The sequence below is a fragment of the Scyliorhinus torazame genome, chromosome 8 (assembly GCF_047496885.1).
Source record: "Scyliorhinus torazame isolate Kashiwa2021f chromosome 8, sScyTor2.1, whole genome shotgun sequence".
In the NCBI taxonomy this organism is placed as follows: domain Eukaryota; kingdom Metazoa; phylum Chordata; class Chondrichthyes; order Carcharhiniformes; family Scyliorhinidae; genus Scyliorhinus; species Scyliorhinus torazame.
The window spans coordinates 5,559,274-5,579,705 of NC_092714.1; the positions used below are offsets into that span (position 1 = coordinate 5,559,274).

Below are 20,432 nucleotides of genomic sequence, written 5' to 3' on the forward strand. Positions count from 1 at the left end.
GAATTCTCCCTCTGTGTAATCGAACAGGTGCCGTAATGTGGTGACTGGGGACTTTTCTCAGTAACTTCATTGCAGTGTTAATGTAAACCCACTTGTGACAATAAAGATTATTATTATAATATATTATGCTCACCATCCCACCCTCCGATAACTGTGCTTAGACCTAGATTGGCTCCGAGATGGAAATACCGGGATTTTAAAATTCTAATGCATTTTCACATCTCTCCATGGCCTTGTCACTATTTGTGTAATCTTTCCAGCTCTGTAACCCTCAATGATCTCTCTGATCCTAAACCTGGCTTTTGCACATCCCCAATTTCATTTGCTCCACCACAGCCAGCATGCCTTCAGTCGTCTAGATTCTAACTTCTAGAATCCACTCCCCAGTGTTGGCACCTCTCCACGACTCCCTCCTCCTTTCATATGATCCGAAAATCCTGTCATTGACCGACATTTATGGTCACCTTTCATCGTATCTCCTTATATGCATGTGTCAATTTTTTTCTGCTAACTCTCCTGTGAAGTGCTATGTTAAAGGCATTATTTAAATGTAAATTGTTGTCATTGGGCATAATAGGCTGTTCAATTAGCTTTAAAACCAAATGATATGCCTTTCATAATTTTGGGAGTAGCTGACATCAGACTCTTTAGTAACTCCTCAGTTTACCTAAACAGCTGGATTCCATGAATAGATAAAACAGATCAAGAACACGAGATGGACAAATTGATGGCAATGAAATCCTCCCGTGAGCTGTGAAGGAAGAGAGTGCCGGGGATAGAAAATCCCTCCTAGCTCAGGACCAGAAGTACCAGAAAACAGTTCTTTGGAATGATTCGGATCTAGCAAAGCTTTGGACACTCACTTCAACGTCAATAGATATTGGCCAGACTTGTCTGGCTGTGCACGACAATGGGATCTTCCAGTCCTGCCTCGGTACCCCCCCCATTGTGGGTTTCCCGGTGGCGGGGGGTGGGTGCATTCAACAGGAAGCCCCGTTGACAACTGCAGGACCAGAAGATCTCGCTGCCGGCCAAAGGCTGGTCGTCTCTTCCATCGCGAATCATGTGGTGTGAGGCGGGGGAAATCCCGCTGACGCTGATTCCATCATCCATGATATTTTGCAAAAAGGTCAGGGTATAGGATATGGGTTTAGGAGAGGACAAAGATGATTGAGATCTGTGCCACAGATGATAAAACAAGAGTGGAGGGGACGTACATGATGCCAGAGTTTGGGAAGGGTTATGCCTGCCCAGATGGTTTCACAAGCTACACTCTTCAGTACTTCGAACTAGCCCAAAGTTCCACTAACTGATCTTGTCCCAGACTGTTTGCCCATCATCTCAGTCGTGCTGGACTATACTCACTCCCAATTCACCAATTACATTATTGAAAAGGTGTCGCAATAAAGAAAAGCAAAATTAATTGTTACCTAATTGTTACCTAATATTACCTAGAATATGCAGCACATTCAACATAAATAGTCTGCAATTGCGTTTCAACTCAGTATTTTTCTTTCTGGAATCATTTTGAGGCCTTATTAAGAATCCAAACCACCCCAGTTCAAATCCCATCATTGCAGTTTCACAACTTAAATTCCGTTTAAACAAAAAGAATCTAAAGATAATACGTTGATGTTAATTACCATGAAGCAAGATATCCCTTTAGGGAAGGAACCACGCTGTCATTATCCTGTCTGGTTGACATGTGCATCCAATCCCACAGTATTGACTGCTGTCTACTCTCTGAAGTGATGCAGCATGCCACTCTGTTATCTAGGTATTGGCAATAATTGCCGCTCTTGCAGGCAACACTAAAAATTAATTAAATTAATTAACTAAAAGAAAAGTCAGTGATGACAAGTCTGGACTTGGCTGTGATTATCTGCAGACATTTCCCATATTGGCTCTCACATGAAGTGGCCACTTGGGTGAGGAACAAGAATTGGTGTCATGAGGACACTGAATGTCACAGAAATAAAGCAAGTTCAACCCTGCAAACCTGGCCCTGGATTTGCAGGCAACCCGGGGGATTTCTGTGGGTGCGGCTGCTGATTTTGCTGTATTGATCTCACAAAAAGTAGCTGCAGATTTAAGATATTTAAGTCTGAATCAGGAATGAAAAGATCAACCACATGGTGCAAAACTCCCCGAGGTGCACATGATTGTAAGCTGGAACAGAAATTATACAATAAACCAGCAAATCATCCAAACTGCCATTGAATGTCGCTGCTGTAGATGAGCTTTGTGTCTGTGCATGGTGCAAAATACCCAATTTATTTTTTTTGAAACCTATGATAAAGTGACCTGTCCCCTTTAATTTGGATCCAGACGTAATATACATTCATGATCTCGCTGAGTAAAGTACGTGGTACAAAGGATACAGTAGAATATCACCACTAACTACTTTCTCAGGCTGCTTCAGACTTAGCCATGGGCATGGCTGAGGCCCTGCAGAGCATATCCCAGTCACTGAGGACCATCGCTGAGGGCGTCAACACTATGGTGCGGACCATGGAGAACCGCCCGGACTGGCAGAACCATTCGATGCGGGAACAGCCGGGGCTCGAACCAGCTGCCCCGCTGTCACAAGGTGGACCCCAGGGCCCTAAGGGGACCGATCGGGAGGAGGGGGCGCTGAGTGCCAGGCTGGATCCGTCACATGGAGTGGCGACGGTGGCCACCAGCACTCCCGGGTTCCACCCGTCTGGTGAGGCCGCGTCTCGGGGTCAGCACAGAGGACAGGGCGGCACGGCTATGTGCTGCTGACAAGTGCACCGGGGCCCTCTGGCCCCAGAGCCCCTGGATGATGACCGCCAGGGGCATCAAAGGCCACGGGATGAGGTAAGTAGCTGGCTGCCTCCACTTCTGATGTGCATCCTGGGGAATCACCGATATGTAGGGGTAGAGCTAGGAGGGCCAGGCATGTTGAGGATCACTGAGGGCACTCTAGAAAGGGGGAGGGGATGGGCGGGGTAGGTAGGGGGTGGGGGCTGGGAGTTGGGGGAGGCGACACCACCGGGAGTTGGGGTATTGTACAGCACATTAAACTCCTTTTTGCACAACCACTATGGTGCCTCTCACCTTTTTCCGCAATGTGAACTGACCTCTGGACCCTTTGCCCATCTCTCTCTCCAGGCAACCCCCCGTCCCTTCCCCGTGGCCCACACCCCACTGCAGTGGATGTTGCATGTGTGGTGTTGCCTCACGCATTGTTAAACCAGTGTCAAGATGTGATTCGGATGCTGGCGAATAACTCACACATAACCTCGAGCAGTTTCCCCCCGGTTTCCCTCTCCAGCGCCTCCCACCCACACCCCCCCGTGGCCCACCCCTGTGGAAGGTCTCCCACCCCCAGCTGTGCTTCCCCGCATCCCCCCCCCCTAACCCCTCACTGAGCATTGGGGTGACAAGCCCAGCACCCCCAGTCTCTTTGACTGTGAGCAAAGATGGCTACTCACGTCCTCGGCTCCCCACAGAAGCCCTTCTGCCAGATCACGTTTTTCAAAAGAAGTACTATTCGGAGCCAGCGTGAGCAATTGCTGGGGAGGCCACAGAATGACAGGAGGCCATTGGATAAGGGGTAGCTCTCGTTGATTGTATGGAAATGTGGCTTCAGTGGTGATAATTGGTTTCTCGCAGTGCTACGGTGAGATTCCGATTTGGCCTATGGGCGTGGGCCCGTTGCATCACAAAGTGTTTGCCGCCCGGCATGGATCTCGTTTTCGGCCTCTCCTGCTGTTCACCGGCCTTGTTCTGCTTGAGCGAGAGCGTAATGAGGCCGGAGAATCGTGCCCTTAGCCTCCCAAATAGACATTTCTGGGCCTTTTGTCTCATGTTCAAGTCTGTTGGTGCAAGTTGTTTCTCCCTGAGTGATGGAGGACACAGCGTTTGGAAGGTGCCAGGTGGCAACTGGAGCATCAGCAATCCATGGTCCAAGATGCAGCATCACGCACATGCTCTCTTATGATTGCTGTCTCAGATTTATTCATTGAAACATAAGTCTTTTTAAAGGCTGCCGATAAAAATGAAAAACTATCATGATTATTATCATGGTTATTACATCTGAAAGTAGGTTGTAGACCCGGTCGTCTAACCTTTCCGCCCAGGGCAGTCAGTGCTGCCAGCCTCACCAGGTGGTGGTCCTGAGGGGTGGGGGTCACTGGCGTGACCTCTGGCCTGAGAAGGGCAGAGAACCAGGGAGGGTTCCATAGGCCATGGTTCAGGTGTCCCCTGGTTGCGGGGAGCTCTGCTGATGCCCTCATTCCACTGCAGTGGGACAAGGCTTCTGCGGAATGCCAACCTGGTGGGCCCTGATTGGGTTTGACCACACCCATCCCTTGATGGTCCAGCTGGGGTTTGAGGGTGTCTAGAGGGGCAGACTGGGTGGGCTCCCAGATAAACAGAGCCTCCCTGAGCATTCACAGGACACAGAGAGCACTCAGCAGAGTGAGCAGCCAGGAGTATGGAAGTAGCACCAAAGGGGTGTGTTTAAAACACAGACTGCAGTAAGGCCGGAATGAACCGGGCCACCCCTATCCTGATGGGGACACCCCGAGTTCACGGACTTGGCATCAAGTTATTCCCTGCTACTCTCCCTGTCCCAGTAGCCACCCCAGCACGCCCGATAATCTGTTAGGCTTTTTCAGAGGGGTTTTTCCCGCCTCCTGTTCCCCTTCCGTGGCCATGGCGTTGGCATATACATACTTGCACTAATTTGCACCTACAAGACTTACTCCTAAGAGGGGCAGAGCATTGTGGAGGGGTGGAGCATTGTGGAGGGGTGGAGCGTTGTGGAGGGGTGGAGCGTTGTGGGGGGGTGGAGCATTGTGGAGGGGTGGGGCATTGTGGAGGGGCGGAGCGTTGTGGAGGTGTGGGGCATTGTGGAGGAGTGGAGCATTACGGAGGGGCAGAGCATTGTGGAGGGGTGGAGCTTTGTGGAGGTGTGGAGCATTGTGGAGGGGCAGAGCATTGTGGAGGGGCAGAGCATTGTGGAGGGGCAGAGCATTGTGGAGGGGTGGAGCGCTGTGGAGGTGTGAAGCGTTGTGGAGGGGTGGAGCATTGTGGAGGGGTGGGGCATTGTGGAGGGGTGGGGCATTGTGGAGGAGTGGAGCATTACGGAGGGGCAGAGCATTGTGTAGGGGTGGAGCGTTGTGGAGGTGTGAAGCGTTGTGGAGGGGTGGAGCATTGTGGAGGGGTGGGGCATTGTGGAGGGGTGGGGCATTGTGGAGGAGTGGAGCATTACGGAGGGGCAGAGCATTGTGTAGGGGTGGAGCGTTGTGGAGGTGTGAAGCGTTGTGGAGGGGTGGAGCGCTGTGGAGGTGTGAAGCGTTGTGGAGGGGTGGAGCATTGTGGAGGGGTGGGGCATTGTGGAGGGGTGGGGCATTGTGGAGGAGTGGAGCATTACGGAGGGGCAGAGCATTGTGTAGGGGTGGAGCGTTGTGGAGGTGTGAAGCGTTGTGGGGGGGGTGAAGCGTTGTGGGGGGGGTGGAGCGTTGTGGGGGGGTGGAGCATTGTGGAGGGGTGGGGCATTGTGGAGGTGCGGGGCATTGTGGAGGAGTGGAGCATTACGGAGGGGCAGAGCATTGTGGAGGGGTGGAGCGTTGTGGAGGTGTGAAGCGTTGTGGAGGGGTGGAGCGTTGTGGAGGGGTGGGGCATTGTGGAGGGGTGGAGCATTGTGGAGGGGTGGAGCATTGTGCAGGGGTGGAGCATTGTGGAGGGGTGGGGCATTGTGGAGGGGCGGAGCGTTGTGGAGGGGTGGAGCGTTGTGGAGGGGTGGAGCGTTGTGGAGGGGTGGGGCATTGTGGAGGGGCGGAGCGTTGTGGAGGGGTGGAGCGTTGTGGAGGGGTGGAGCGTTGTGGAGGGGTGGGGCATTGTGGAGGGGCGGAGCATTGTGGAGGGCTAGAGCGTTGTGGAGGGGTGGGGCATTGTAGAGTGGTGGAGCATTGTGGAGGGCTAGAGCGTTGTGGAGGGGTGGAGCGTTGTGGAGGGGTGGAGCGTTGTGGAGGGGTGGAGCATTGTGGAGGGGCGGAGCGTTGTGGAGGGGTGGGGCATTGTGGAGGGGCGGAGCGTTGTGGAGGGGTGTGGCATTGTGGAGGGGTGGAGCATTGTGGAGGGGTGGAGCATTGTGGAGGGGCGGAGCATTGTGGAGGGGCGGAGCGTTGTGGAGGGGTGGAGCGTTGTGGAGGGGCGGAGCGTTGTGGAGGGGTGGGGCATTGTGGAGGGGTGGAGCATTGTGGAGGGGTGGAGCATTGTGGAGGGGTGGAGCATTGTGGAGGGGTGGAGCGTTGTGGAGGTGTGGGGCATTGTGGAGGTGTGGGGCATTGTGGAGGGGTGGAGCATTACGGAGGGGCAGAGCATTGTGGAGCGGCAGAGCATTGTGGAGGGGTGGAGCGTTGTGGAGGTGTGAAGCGTTGTGGAGGGGTGAAGCATTGTGGAGGGGTGGAGCATTGTGGAGGGGTGGAGCGTTGTGGAGGGGTGGAGCGTTGTGGAGGGGTGGAGCGTTGTGGAGGGGTGGAGCGGTGTGGAGGGGTGGAGCGTTGTGGAGGTGTGGAGCGTTGTGGAGCGTTGTGGAGGGGTGGAGCATTGTGGAGGGGTGGAGCATTGTGGAGGGGTGGAGCGTTGTGGAGGGGCGGAGCATTGTGGAGGGGTGGAGCGTTGTGGAGGGGTGGAGCGTTGTGGAGGGGTGGAGCGTTGTGGAGGGGTGGAGCGTTGTGGAGGGGTGGAGCGGTGTGGAGGGGTGGAGCGTTGTGGAGGTGTGGAGCGTTGTGGAGCGTTGTGGAGGGGTGGAGCATTGTGGAGGGGTGGAGCATTGTGGAGGGGTGGAGCGTTGTGGAGGGGTGGAGAGTTGTGGAGGTGTGAAGCGTTGTGGAGGGCAGAGCATTGTGGAGGGGTGGAGCATTGTGGAGGGGTGGAGCGTTGTGGAGGGGTGGAGGGGTGGAGCATTGTGGGGGGGTGGAGAGTTGTGGAGGTGTGAAGCGTTGTGGAGGGCAGAGCATTGTGGAGGGGTGGAGCATTGTGGAGGGGTGGAGCATTGTGGAGGGGTGGAGGGGTGGAGCATTGTGGGGGGGTGGAGGGGTGGAGCGTTGTGGAGGGGTGGGAGCGTTGTGGAGGGGTGGAGCATTGTGGAGGGGCGGAGCATTGTGGAGGGGTGGAGAGTTGTGGAGGTGTGAAGCATTGTGGAGAGGTGGAGCATTGTGGAGGGGTGGGGCATTGTGGAGGGGCGGAGCGTTGTGGAGAGGCGGAGTATTGAGGAGGGGCGGAGCATTGTGGAGGGGCGGAGCATTGTGGAGGGGCGGAGCATTGTGGAGGGTGGAGCGTTGTGGAAGGTGGAGCGTTGTGGAGGGGTGAAGCATTGTGGAGGGGCGGAGCGTTGTGGAGGGGTGGGGCATTGTGGCGGGGTGGAGCATTGTGGAGGGGTGGAGCGTTGTGGAGGGGTGGAGCATTGTGGAGGGGTGGAGCGTTGTGGAGGGGCGGAGCGTTGTGGAGGGGTGGGGCATTGTGGAGGGGTGGGGCATTGTGGAGGGGTGGAGCATTGTGGAGGGGTGGAGCATTGTGGAGGGGTGGAGCATTGATGAGGGGTGGAGCGTTGTGGAGGTGTGGGGCATTGTGGAGGAGTGGAGCATTACGGAGGGGCAGAGCATTGTGGAGGGGCAGAGCATTGTGGAGGGGTGGAGCGTTGTGGAGGTGTGAAGCGTTGTGGAGGGGTGGAGCATTGTGGAGGGGTGGAGCATTGTGGAGGGGTGGAGCATTGTGGAGGGGTGGAGCGTTGTGGAGGGGTGGAGCGTTGTGGAGGTGTGGAGGGGTGGAGCGTTGTGGAGGTGTGGAGCGTTGTGGAGCGTTGTGGAGGGGTGGAGCATTGTGGAGGGGTGGAGCATTGTGGAGGGGTGGAGCGTTGTGGAGGGGTGGAACGTTGTGGAGGTTTGGAGCGTTGTGAAGGGGCGGAGCATTGTGGAGGGGCAGAGCATTGTGGAGAGGTGGAGAATTGTGGAGGGGTGGAGCATTGTGGCGGGGTGGAGAATTGTGGAGGGGTGGAGCATTGTGGAGGGGTGGAGGGGTGGAGCGTTGTGGAGGGGTGGAGGGCTACTAAAAAAGCTATAAAGAAGAGTAAGATAGAATATGAGAGTAAACTTGCTCAGAATATAAAAACAGATGGTAAAAGTTTCTACAAATACATAAAACAAAAAAGAGTGGGTAAGGTAAATATTGGTCCTTTAGAGGATGAGAAGGGAGATTTAATAGTGGGAGATGAGGAAATGGCTGAGGAACTGAACAGGTATTTTGGGTCGGTCTTCACAGTGGAAGACACAAATAACATGCCAGTGACTGATGGAAATGAGGCTATGACAGGTGAGGACCTTGAGAGGATTGTTATCACCAAGGAGGTAGTGATGGGCAAGCTAATGGGGGCTAAAGGTAGACAAGTCTCCTGGACCTGATGGAATGCATCCCAGAGTGCTAAAAGAGATGGCTAGGGAAATTGCAAATGCACGAGTGATAATTTACCAAAATTCACTGGACTCTGGGGTGGTCCCGGCGGATTGGAAATTAGAAAACGTGACACCACTGTTTAAAAAAGGAGGTAGGCAGAAAGCTGGTAATTATAGGCCAGTGAGCTTAACTTCAGTAGTAGGGAAGATGCTGGAATCTATCACCAAGGAAGAAATAGCGAGGCATCTGGATGGAAATTGTCCCATTGGGCAGACGCAGCATGGGTTCATAAAGGGCAGGTCGTGCCTAACTAATTTAGTGGAATTTTTTGAGGACATTAACAGTGCGGTAGATAACGGGGAGCCAATGGATGTGGTATATCTGGATTTCCAGAAAGCCTTTGACAAGGTGCCACACAAAAGGTTGTTGCATAAGATAAAGATGCATGGCATTAAGGGGAAAGTAGTAGCATGGATAGAGGATTGGTTAATTAATAGAAAGCAAAGAGTGGGGATTAATGGGTGTTTCTCTGGTTGGCAATCAGTAGCTAGTGGTGTCCCTCAGGGATCAGTGTTGGGCCCACAACTGTTCACAATTTACATAGATGATTTGGAGTTGGAGACCAAGGGCAATGTGTCCAAGTTTGCAGACGACACTAAGATAAGTTGTAAAGCAAAAAGCGCAGAGGATACTGGAAGTCTGCAGAGGGATTTGGATAGGCTAAGTGAATGGGCTAGGGTCTGGCAGATGGAATACAATGTTGACAAATGTGAGGTTATCCATTTTGGTAGGAATAACAGCAAAAGGGATTATTATTTAAATGATAAAATATTAAAACATGCTGCTGTGCAGAGAGACCTGGGTGTGCTAGTGCATGAGTCGCAAAAAGTTGGTTTTCAGGTGCAACAGGTGATTCAGGCGGCGACTGGAATTTTGTCCTTCATTGCTAGAGGGATGGAGTTTAAGACTAGGGAGGTTCTGCTGCAATTGTATAAGGTGTTAGTGAGGCCACACCTGGAGTATTGTGTTCAGTTTTGGTCTCCTTACTTGAGAAAGGACGTACCGGCACTGGAGGGTGTGCAGAGGAGATTCACTAGGTTAATCCCAGAGTTGAAGGGGTTGGATTACGAGGAGTGGTTGAGTAGACTGGGACTGTACTCGTTGGAATTTAGAAGGATGAGGGGGGATCTTATAGAAACATATAAGATTATGAAGGGAATAGATAGGACAGATGCGGGCAGGTTGTTTCCACTGGCGGGTGAAAGCAGAACTAGGGGGCATAGCCTCAAAATAAGGGGAAGTAGATTTAGGACTGAGTTTAGGAGGAACTTCTTCACCCAAAGGGTTGTGAATCTATGGAATTCCTTGCCCAGTGAAGCAGTAGAGGCTCCTTCATTAAATGTTTTTAAGATAAAGATAGATAGTTTTTTGAAGAATAAAGGGATTAAGGGTTATGGTGTTTGGGCCGGAAAGTGGAGCTGAGTCCACAAAAGATCAGCCATGATCTCATTGAATGGTGGAGCAGGCTCGAGGGGCCAGATGGCCTACTCCTGCTCTTAGTTCTTATGTTCTTATGAATGTGTGGCTGGAGAGATGGTGTAGACGGGAGGAATTCAGATTCTTGAGACACTGGGACCGGTTCTGGGGAAGGTGGGATCTGTACAAACCGGACGGGTTGCACCCGGGCAGAGCTAGGACCAATGTCCTTCAGGGGGCTTTCGCTAGTTGTATTGGGGAGTCTTTCAACTAGTGTGGCAGGGGGCTGGAATCACAGGAGTAGGATCTGCTAGGTCTGATTCAGATCAGGAAAATGGAAGCAGAGCATTAGTTAGTGATGTAGAAGATGTAGTGTACAATAGGCACAAAGTACTAAGCACTCCGGATGGCCTAGACGAGTACAGGAAGTGCAGGGACAAAGTTAAAAAGGAAATAAGGAAATCAAAGAGCGGGCATGAAAAAAGATTAGCAAGTAAAGTTAAAGAAAACCCAAAGATGTGTTACCAATATATTAATGGTAAAAGGATGGTTAAGGAAAAGGTGGGACCAATCAGAGATCAAGAAGGGAACGTGTATGTAGATGCAGAGGCTGTGGGAAGGGTTTAAAATGAATATTTTGTCTCCGTGTTTACAAAGAAAATGGATGATGCGAATACAGCAGTCCAGGAGGAACACTGAGAGATATCGCAGAGATCATGGACGTCATTCTCCGACCCCCCGCCGGGTCGGAGAATGGCCGTTGGCCGCCGTGAATCCCGCCCCCGCCGAAGTCTCCGGTACCGGAGATTGGGCGGGGGCGGGAATCGGGCCGCGCCGGTTGGCGGGACCCCCCGCTCAATTCTCCGGCCCGGATGGGCCGAAGTGCCGCCCAGAAATTGTCTGTCCCGCCGGCGTAAATCAAAGCTGGTATTTACCGGCGGGACCAGGCGGCGTGGGCGGGCTCCTGGGGGGGTGCGGGGCGATCTGACCCCGGGGGGTGCCCCCACGGTGGCCTGGCCCGCGATCGGGGCCCACCGATCCGCGGGCGGGCCTGTGCCATGGGGGCACTCTTTCCCTTCCGCCTCCGCCACGGCCTCCACCATGGCGGAGGTGGAAGAGACTCTCCCCACTGCGCATGCGCGGGAAACTGTCGGCGGCCGCTGACGCTCCCGCGCATGTGCCGCATTTCCGCACCAGCTGGCGGGGCACCAAACGACATTTCCGCCAGCTGGCGGGGCAACAAACGTAATTTCCGCCAGCTGGCGGTCCGGAAATCCCTCCGGTGCCGGCCTAGCCCCTCAATGTTGGGGCTCAGCCCCCAAAGATGTGGAGCATTCCGCACCTTTGGGCCGGCGCGATGCCCGTCTGATTGGCGCCGTTTTGGGCGCCAGTCGGCAGACATCGCGCCGTTGGGGGAGAATTTCGCCCCAGCTCTTTCTGATTATCTCTGCGATATCTCTCAGTGTTCCTCCTGGACTGCTATATTTGCATCATCCATTTTCTTTGTAAACACGGAGATAAAAGAGCTCAAAGGGTTGAAATCCTAGAAAGTCGATAAGTCACCAGGGTCAGATAGACTGTTTCCAAGTCTACCCCAGAGGGCGGTGGATGTAGGGACAATGAGTAAATTTAAGGAGGAGTTAGACAGATTTTTAATTAGTAATGGGTTGAAGGGTTATGGAGAATGGGCAGGACGGTGGAGTTAAGGCCAGGATGAGCTCAGCCATGATTGAATGGCAGAGCAGATTCAATGTGCCAAATGGCCTAATTCTGCTCCGATATCTTATGAACTTATGAATTTATAAGCCTTCTGAAGGAGGTCAGGGAGGATATGGCAGATGCTCTGAGGATGATTTTCCAATCCTCACTAGATTCAGGGGAGGTACCAGAGGACTGGAGAAATGCAAATGGGGTACCATTGTTTAAAAAGGGATCAAAGGAAATGCAGAACAATTATAGGCCATTGGACAGGGCAATGTTGCAAACTGGATAAAAAGTTGGCTTAGTCAAAGGAAACGAAGGGTAATGGCTGATGGCTGCCCTTGCAATTGGAAAGCTGTCTCAAGTGGTGTTCCACATGGTTCGGTGTTGGGACCGTTACTGTTTGTGGTATATATTAACGATGTGGACGTGGGGAGCACGATTGAGAAATTTGCAGACGACACAAAGACTGGGCGAGTGGTAGACAGTGTAGAGGATAGCTACAATCTCCAAAATTATGTAGATGGAATTTAACACAGAGAAGTGTGAGGTCATATATTTAGGGAGGTCAAACAGTTATAGGGAATACACAATAAATGGAAATGTACTAATTTAGCTGAAGTAAGAAATCTTGTACAGCAAGAACACAGGTCCCTAAAGGCAGCACTTCAAGTGGACAAGGTTGGTAAGAAAACAAATGGAATGCTCTCCTTCATTGGCAGAGGTTTAGAATATAAAAGTAAGGATATAACGTTGGAATTGCATAAACACTGGTGAGGCCACAACTGGAGTATTGTGTGCAGTTCTGGTCACCACATTACAGGAAGGAGGTTATTACTCTGGAGAGAGTGCAGAGGAGCTTTACAAGAATGTTGCCAGGACTAGAAAAGTGCAGCTACGAGGAGACATTGGATAGGTTGGGGTTATTTTCCGTGGAACAAAGAATGCTGAGGGGTGAATGAATTGAGTTCTACAAAATTACAAGGGGAAGAGTTGGGTGAACAGGATCAAATTGTTTCCCCAGGTGGAGAATTCTAGAACCAGGGGACACAGATTCAAGATAAGAGGCAGAAGGTGTAGACAGGACATGGGGAAGAACTTTTTTAAGCAGAGGGTAGTGGGAATCTGGAACTCGCTGCCCGGGTTGGTGGTGGAGGCAGAGACCCTGAACTCTTTTAAAATGGACCTGGATCTGCCCTTCAGTGCTCTCAGCTACAGGGCAATGGGCCGGGTGCAGGAAGGTGGGATTAGAAAGGGCGCCTTGTGTGTCCTTGGGCTGGCATGGACAAAAGTGGCTGAATGGCCTCCTTCTGTGCTGTAACCTTTCTATGATTCTATGTCAATCGAGAGGCTTGGAAGAGAGGGAATAGACTGTGAAATTGAATGCTAATCATGCAATCCAAATCTTTTCAGCTTCTTAGCAAGTCCAGAGACTTGAGAAGGGGGAATAAAATTGAATGTAAAAAAAGCACTTCAAAAGTTTCCAATACATCAAAAGGAAGACTTTACTTTACTTTCATCTGACAGATCATTGAAATTGACATGTGAAAGAGAGTTTAAAGATGTTCAAGGCTATACAGGGAATACTTGCCACACAACCCCATCCAGGGAAAGATCCCTGACCTGAGGACCTCCAACCCAGCCCAAGACCCTGATCCCCACCGCCCTGAAGGACCTCCCTCAGCACCCTGGGGGTAAGTGTAGAGAGGGTAACCATCACCCTCCTCCCCCTCACTGTCCCTGGCTCCAGGTCCCTGCTTCTAGGGACCAGTAGTGATTTGTCCTGGGTGATTCCTGCTAGTGGGGGGTGGTGGTGAGTACTGGGAGGCCTCTGCATTCAACTCACTAATGAGATTCAAATGAATCTTCCCACCTTCCCGTACCAGCCTCCCCGAACAGGTGCCGGAATGTGGTGACTAGGGGTTTTTCACAGTAACTTCATTGAAGCCTACTTGTGACAATAAGCAATTTCATTTTGTTTCATGATTTGTGATTACGCCAGCTGGAGCAGGCCGCAAACTAATTTGTGCCTTGCGTAAATCCCACTTGGGGTTCTCCCGCAATTCTCCTCACATAGTGGAATTTGCACCGAGCTCAACGCGGCTCTCCCTGTCTCTCCCTGTCAGGGACAAACTCTGGAACAAGTTAGAAAACAGAAAGATATTGCTAGATTGGGGACAAATATGCTGCATTTTCTTGTGTAAATTCATATAAGTTGAAGGGTAAAAGCACTGGGAACAGTTTTGCACCAGTAACAGCATTAAATAGAACATAGAACAATACAGCGCAGTACAGGCCCTTCGGCCCACGATGTTGCACCGAAACAAAAGCCATCTAACCTACACTATGCCATTATCATCCATATGTTTATCCAATAAACTTTTAAATGTCCTCAATGTTGGCGAGTTCACTACTGTAGCAGGTAGGGCATTCCACGGCCTCACTATTCTTTGCGTAAAGAACCTACCTCTGACCTCTGTCCTATATCTATTACCCCTCAGTTTAAAGTTATGTCCCCTCGTGCCAGCCATATCCATCCGCGGGAGAAGGCTCTCACTGTCCACCCTATCCAACCCCCTGATCATTTTGTATGCCTCTATTAAGTCTCCTCTTAACCTTCTTCTCTCCAACGAAAACAACCTCAAGTCCATCAGCCTTTCCTCATAAGATTTTCCCTCCATACCAGGCAACATCCTGGTAAATCTCCTCTGCACCCGCTCCAAAGCCTCCACGTCCTTCCTATAATGCGGTGACCAGAACTGTACGCAATACTCCAAATGCGGCCGTACCAGAGTTCTGTACAGCTGCAACATGACCTCCCGACTCCGGAACTCAATCCCTCTACCAATAAAGGCCAACACTCCATAGGCCTTCTTCACAACCCTATCAACCTGGGTGGCAACTTTCAGGGATCTATGTACATGGACACCTAGATCCCTCTGCTCATCCACACTTTCAAGAACTTTACCATTAGCCAAATATTCTGCATTCCTGTTATTCCTTCCAAAGTGAATCACCTCACACTTCTCTACATTAAACTCCATTTGCCACCTCTCAGCCCAGCTCTGCAGCTTATCTATATCCCTCTGTAACCTGCTACATCCTTCCACACTATCGACAACACCACCGACTTTAGTATCGTCTGCAAATTTACTCACCCACCCTTCTGCGCCTTCCTTTAGGTCATTGATAAAAATGACAAACAGCAACGGCCCCAGAACAGATCCTTGTGGTACTCCACTTGTGACTGTACTCCATTCTGAACATTTCCCATCAACCACCACCCTCTGTCTTCTTTCTGGGGCGGGATTCTCCGACCCCCCGCCGAGGAAACAGTTTCTCTCTATCTACCCAGTCCAGCCCCCTCATGATTTTAAACATCTCCATCAAGTCTCCTCTTAGCCCCCTTCTCTTCAAAGAGACCAGTCCCAACCTCTCCAATCTATCCTCACAACTGAGGTTTCTCACCCCTGGAACCATTCCTGTAAACCTCTCCTGCTCTCTCTCCAATGTGCTCACATCCTGCCTATAGTGCGGTGCCCAGAACTGGACACAATATTCCAGCTGAGGTCTAACTGATGTCTTGTTTTAAGTTCCGTATAATCTCCTTGCTCCTGTCATTCAAGTCCATATTAATAAAGCCCAGATATACTGTTGGCTTTATTAGCTACCCTCACCACCTGTCCTGCCACCTTCAATGATTTGTGCATCCAGGTCCCCAGCTCCTGCACCTTTTGAAGAATTTTACACCTTATTTTGTATTGTTTCTCCATGTTATTCCTACCAAAATAAATCACCACACACTTCTCCGCTTTGAACTTCATCTGCCACTTATCTGCCCACTCCACAAACTTCGCTATGTCCTTTTGAAGATCTGCACTGTCTTCTCTGCAGTTTACAATAGTTCCAAGTTCTGTGTTATTTGCAAACTTTGAAATTGTCCCCTGTACACCAAGACCATAAGACATAGGAGCGGAAGTAAGGCCATTCGGCCCATCGAGTCCACACCACCATTCAATCATGGCTGATTTCAAGATCTAGATCATTAATATATATCAGGAAAAGAAAGGATCCCAATACCGATCCCTGCGGAACGCCATGAGAAACTTGCTCCAGCTCAAAAAATATCCATTGAACATGACTCTGTACTTCCTATTTTTCAGCCAATTTTTTATTCACATTACTATTATCTCTTTTATTCCATAAGTTATAACTTTTCTCATATATTTGTTGTGTTGCATTGTATCCAATGTTTTCATCCCTTGAAGTAAGCAATGAGGTAGGCACATGGCATGTTGGCCTTTGTTACAAGGGGATTGGAGTACAGGAATATAGAAGTTTTGCTGCACTTGTACAGGGTTTTGGTCAGGCCACATCTGGAATACTGTGCACAGTTTTAGTCTCCACATTTAAGAAAGGATGTACTGGCATTGGAGTCATTATAGCGATGATTCACTAGATTGATCCACTGGATGAGGGGGTTGTCCTGTGAAGTGAAGCTGAGTAAACTGGGTTCATATACTCTGGAGTTTGAAAGAATGAGAGGTTATCTCATTGGAAGCTACAAGATTGTGAAGGGGTTTGATGGGGTGAACGCTGAGAGATTGTTTCCCTGGTCGGAGAATCTAAAACATGGGCAGAGTCTCAGGATAAGAGGCTGATCCTTTAGGATTGAGATGAGGAGAAATTACTTCACTGAAAGGATTGTGAATCTTTGGAATTCTCTATCCCAGAGGGATGTGGATGTTCCATTGTTGAATATATTTCAGGCTGGAATAGACAGATTTCTGGTCTCAGGAAATTATGGGATGTGGGGAATGGGCTGCAAAATGGAGTTGAAACCCAAGACCAGCCCTGATCATGTTGAATGGCAGAGCAGACTCGATGGGCCGAATGGTCTACTCTTGCTCGTATTTCTTGTGTTTTGTGTTCTTGTGAAGGACATGGTATCTTTAGCAATATTTCAATTGTCTGCAGTGAATGTTCAACTTCCACTTATTGTTGAACTATAAGTTAGTTGTGTTTTATGTACAGTATATATTGAAAGTTAAATAGAGGCTTCACACAATGGAACTGCAGTGAGAGAGAAGATATTTTACCTTCAGCGCTTGGGTAGGATCAGAAGCCAGGTTACAATTCGAAATGGAACAGAGCTATCTGGCTAAGTATAACAACAACTTTCATTTCAAATATCACGAGGTGTTTAACAGGAGCAGGATCAGACAATATCTCATCCGGCAAACCCAGGGCTGGATTCTCCGCCGGCGGGATGCTCCGTTCTGCCGGCGCCCGGGGGTTTCCCGACGGCGTGGGGCTGCCCCACAATGGAAAACCCCATTGACCGGCCGGTGTTACGGAGACTCCCGCCGGCGGGGTGAAATGGAAATGAGGCGCGGCGGGGCGGAGAATCCAGGCCACATTTTACATTTGCTGGTTAAAATTGTAATTATGCCGCCTGTTCTCTCACCCTCTTGTACATATGGGACTGGATTTCAGCAGTCCTCCCCAAGCAAGCCGAATGACATTTTACTAACAATGGGGACGGTGCAGGTGACCCTCCTGCCCTGATGCTAATTGAGCCACTTAAATGGTCAACTAAGGGCCTCATCCTGCTGCCACTGCCATTTTGCCAGCGATGGATTATTCCTTCGAATTGGGCATTCTGTAGCCGACAGAGGCCCGCCCATACCCCCCAGTGGAATGGCTGCCACATCAACAGCTTCCCTCAGCGTTAGCGGGGTCCGTCTGACTGGCCCCAGACTCCACTTACAGGGTGGCCTGCGTCCCTGGTGTCCTCTCTGCGACATGCTGTTGCACAAGTAGCCACAGTCCCAAATGGTGCTGCCAAGGTTGCTGATTGGGCTTCCAATCAGCTGGCAGTTCTTGGAGGAAGGCTCCCATCTGGGAATCCCCCGGTGGTCGGATGGCTGAAAAACACAGGAGAGGATCCCACAAATGGCTTATTTCTGGCCTACAGGCTTCTCGTCAGTGCTGCCATCAGACAATAAAACCCTGGCCATGAACATACATGTAGCCATGTGTACAGAATTAAGCATCTAATATAACTTCAGTCTTTTCAAAGTGATCGTCCCCTAATTTGAAATCATTTGTCTTTCAAAGAATTCAGATTATTGTGGCTTGTGTGTTAATTACCATCCTGCGTTTGGGACTTTGCAACCAGCTTGTTCAGACCTTCTACTCGTACCTTTAGGTTAGATGTTTGTGGATTAAAGCCCAATATTAGATATTTAAATGTAAAATTTAGATGACATGACTGCAGCATTATTTTTAGCTGAAAAGTTAATTTGAGGTCCAACTTCCTGTTCTGGTGCAATTTAAAGATGTCAGAGCAGTATTTGGAAACTAGCAGGAGAGTGTCTCCTGGCTGTCTGCTCAATATTGATCTTGCAACCTAAACCACTAGGATTAGTTTGACAGGCCATTCATGTGTTGTTTGTAGAATTGTGCTGTGCACAATTAGCTGCCTCACAAAACCAGCTGCTGAAAAACCTCGGGCGGGATTCGCCATTGACAGGATCCTCGGTTTCGCCAGCAGCGCACTCACGCCCGTGGATTTCCCGATCACATGGAGGTGGCTACAATGGGGAACCACATTGGCCGGCTGCTGGGATGGAGAATCCCTCTGCTGGCGAGGGCGCGCTGCATCAGAAAACGGGTCTGGCGGGACGGAGAACCTCGCCCAAACTTTGGCAATATTACTGCCCTGAAAAGTTAGCCTGGATTCTACAGAACACCAACTTCTAACTCAGAAATTACATTGTTATTGTGCCAATCTGTGCCTACCACCTTGAACAGAGTTCCCACTGGAAATGCATGATCAATGAATTTATCCTGCAATTAACTGGCAAGTTAAAACTGCAGCTGGTTCCTGGCCTGATGTTCACAAACACTTTCCAGAACATGTTTCAAAATAATGTGTAAAATATGGACTCAGCAGAGCATTGCACCATCATTAGTGACTTACAGATGTTCCCTCACTGGTGTGAAACAGAGGCTTCAGTTTGTGAGAGCTGTATATCTTTGTGAACACCACAATTGATGCCAGGATTACCTCGAGTCTTCTCCCAGTGGCACAGTTTCTAAGATGACAACCTCTGCTTCCAGCGTGAATAACATCACGTACTGTCACATCGCTGCCAACTTCTGCAGTTGATGAATATGTTGAAATACAGATTTTCACAGTCTATCATTTGACTCTATCAGGATGCCTGGTTTGGAATAGTCATTGCTTTTTTGGTCACAATAAATGATGGCATTTAACTCGAATCAAGTCGGGCTGTTGTCTTATCCCATGAACTGATCTGTAACTTTTTGCTGTCTGCACTACAACATTATCTTAATTTTGAGCCAAAGAAACAACAAGGGAGAAACTTTAGCATTTCCTGGGGTTCGTATTGTCTGGCAAGTACAAAAGCTGCAATTTTCATTGCAATTAGTATGATTTAGATGGTGCTGCACCCACAGTGAGGGGGATAAGGACAGCTGGTAAAATGCAAGAGCAAATCTGCCAGCTGCAGCACATCATATCCACAGAGCACCGGGGGGGGGGGGCACATTTGTGACTTTGTGTAATGGTGTAAAGGGATGATAACAAGTCGACAGTGTTTTACACCTCCTGTATTTTAATCCAATTGACTGAGGGATGTGAAGCATGCTGCTGTTTCACTATTAGCCTGTTGTAAATTGAAAATCTACTTCACATTGAGTGTTGTATCATCTCCACGCTATCACACAATGCCCAACAATAACCTAGATACAGGCCAGAGTCGCCCCAAAAATGCACAGGGTGTTGGCTCAGGCGGAAAACACTGCGTGAAGCTCGCAGGGTGCACAGCTGGCTTTTCCCACCCTTTTCAATAGCATTCAGGGCAATTTCAAAACGGAAGAGAGATTCACGCAGTCAGCTGGAGGGGTGGGGCCTAAGATAGCTGGCAATCCTGAGATGGGGTGCCCTATTTATTTAAAGAGATCTCGTCAATTCAAAGCCTTCTGCCACATTTAACGACAGTTACGGGATTTGTGCCGTGAGATCATAGACCCAGTTTTCCAATAAGGGGAATTCTGAGCAGAGCTTTGTCCGTGGGCTCCAGAACCCAAGGGTAAAATGGGGGTTAGACAGTCGCCCAGCTGTGATTTTCCCTGACTTAACTAATCAATGGTTCAAGGGTGGGTTTGCTGCCAGTTAAGGATGGGGGATGAGTGCTTGACGCTGAAGGACTGGGCAGCACAGTAGCACAGTGGTTAGCATTGCCGCTTCACAGCTCCAGAGTCCCAGGTTCGATTCCCAGCTTGGGTCACTGTCTGTGCGGAGTCTGCACGTTCTCCCCGTGTCTGCGTGGGTTTCCTCCGGGTGCTCCAATTTCCTCACACAGTCCAAAGATGTGCAGGTTAGGTGGATTGGCCATGATAAATTGCCCTTAGTGCCCGTAGGGGTGGATTTGCTAGGTTATGGGGATGGGGTTGAGGTGTGGGCTTAAGTGGAGTGCCCTTTCCAAGGGTCGGTGCAGACTCGATGGGCTGAATGGCCTCCTTTTGCACTGTAAATGTTAAGTCTATGCCTATGTCTATGACCAATAGGAGGCCTTCCAACACAGAAGAAACAGCAGCCTGCCGTTTCAGGTAGGTAAGAGAAAGGCTGATGCCTTATTGAGACGCCCTGTCTCCAACTTATTTTAACTTTGAAATAAAAAATCCCCAAAGGAGTTGGGCCATCATTGTGTCGGGCCTGTGACTGCAGCTGCAGCACTACAGGCAGAGAGGCCCTCTAAGCCTGGCTGTATTCCTGCCCCACCATCATGGTCAGCCTC

At 50.2% G+C, this 20,432-nt stretch overlaps 1 long non-coding RNA gene across 1 annotated transcript in view; it reads left to right on the forward strand.

Moving 5' to 3' along the window:
- LOC140428709 (uncharacterized) overlaps positions 1-20,432 on the forward strand; it is a 180,590-nt gene that overhangs the window by 111,469 nt on the left and 48,689 nt on the right. The window lies entirely within an intron of this gene.